We start from the raw sequence: 1930 nt of genomic DNA on the forward strand, positions 1-1930 counted from the left end.
TGGTACCGTGGGCCACGGCCGCTGAGCCTGCGCGTCCGGAGCCTGTGCTCCGCAACAGGAGAGGCCACAACAGTGAGAGGCCCGCGTACCACAAAAAAAAAAAAAAAAAAAAAAAAAAACCACGTAAATGCAAAAGTTATAAAATATTCCCAGCCATCTACTTCATCTTCCTGAAGCAATTATACTCCAATAAAGATTTTAAAAAAGACATAATTATGCATTTATGAGCAAATATGTACATTCTTTTCCCTGCTTTGTTTTCACAGATTATAGTATTCTATATATACTGTTCTGTACCTTGCACTTTTTCTCCTTAATATCTGAAATTTTTCCATATTAGTCCAAAAAGTTTTCATTCTTATTTCCTGCTCAGTACATTGCCTTTATAATATTACTGGACATTTAGGTAACTTCCAATCTTTGGCATAAACAATATTATATTAACTACAGACATATGTATGTCATACATGGCCAAGTGTTATCTTTGGGATAAAATCCTAAAAGTGAAATTACCAAGTTAAAGGATATGTCATTTGTAATTTCAAATTAAAATATTGCCTAATGACTTCCATGGAAGTAGTTAGGGTTACACCTCAGCGATGTAAGAGCGTGCTTTTCTCCCCACAACCTGGCCAGCACAATGTGATATTCATTCATTCTGCAGAGATTTATTGGACTCTGGCTATGGGCCAGGCACTGTCCTGGGTAATTAGGAAACATCAAGGAATAAAAGAGAACGAAATCCCTGCCCTAGTGGGGTTTATATTCTAGCAGGAGGAGAGAAATAATGTATAATAATATACAATACAAACCAAACATAACATCATACGGTATGTTAGAAGCTGGAATATGCTCTGGAGAAAAGAGCAGAGTATGTAGAATCAGGAGTGTGTGGTGGTTGTGGGGAGGAGGGGCTGGATTTTTAAATAGGATGGTTAACAGGAGGCTTCATTGAGAAGGTGATGTTTGAGCTAAGACTTGAAGGAAGTGAGGGAGGTGGTTATGCAGATCTAGGGAAAGAACATTCTGGGCAGAGGAAATGGCCATCTCAAAAGTCCTAAGGCAGTAGGGTTGCCTAGGGTAGTCAAGGAACCACAAGAAGGCCAGTAAGACTAGGGTGGGGTAAGAAAGGAGAGAGTAGCAAATGAAGGCAGAGGGAAGTGAAGTTATATAAGGGACCAGGGTCCAGATCCTTAGTGACCTGTAGACCATGACAAAGAGTTCGCCTTAACTCTGAAAGAAATGGGGAGTCACTGAAGCATTTTCAAACTTTTGGATTTTTGCCAATTGAATAGTTAAAAAAAATGGCTTTTCAGTGGTTTAAGTTTGCATTTTTTATTAGAAAGGTTGAGCACATTTTCGTGTCTAAATGCCGTCTATATTTCCTTTTCCTAGATTGTATTCAAATCCTTTCCCCATTTTGAGGAGATTTGTTAGTCTTTTTCATGTTGATTCATAGCTTTTTATATTCAGGAAATTAGCCTTTGGTCTGTTACTTTAGTTACAAATTCATTTAACACCTGAAATGGTCTGACTACGTAGGTTTTGCTTTTATGTGTTGCATTTCAAACTTTAGGACCTTAGCAATGGCACTGCGATTGTAAATGGAAATTAATTCCTGATTCTCCACCCCTGTGTCAAATCAAATATACAGAGAAAAATCGTTTCTGAAATGACAAAATGCTAAGAAGTTCCTAGGTGCAGTTTTTAATTAACTGAGCTTATCAGTAAAAACAGGTAGTAAAAAAAGTATAGCATACATATGTGATGGTCTCCTCCCTTTATTCTATAGCATTCATTTTATTTATTAAGTTAGTTTTTGGTGTAAGTACAAAGTTCAAAAGATACAAAAAGATTCACAGTAAAAGTAACTTTATTTTTATCTCACCACTATTTTTTTTTTTTTTTTTTTTTTTTTGTGGTATGCGGG

Source organism: Physeter macrocephalus, chromosome 14 (genome assembly GCF_002837175.3).
Source record: "Physeter macrocephalus isolate SW-GA chromosome 14, ASM283717v5, whole genome shotgun sequence".
In the NCBI taxonomy this organism is placed as follows: domain Eukaryota; kingdom Metazoa; phylum Chordata; class Mammalia; order Artiodactyla; family Physeteridae; genus Physeter; species Physeter macrocephalus.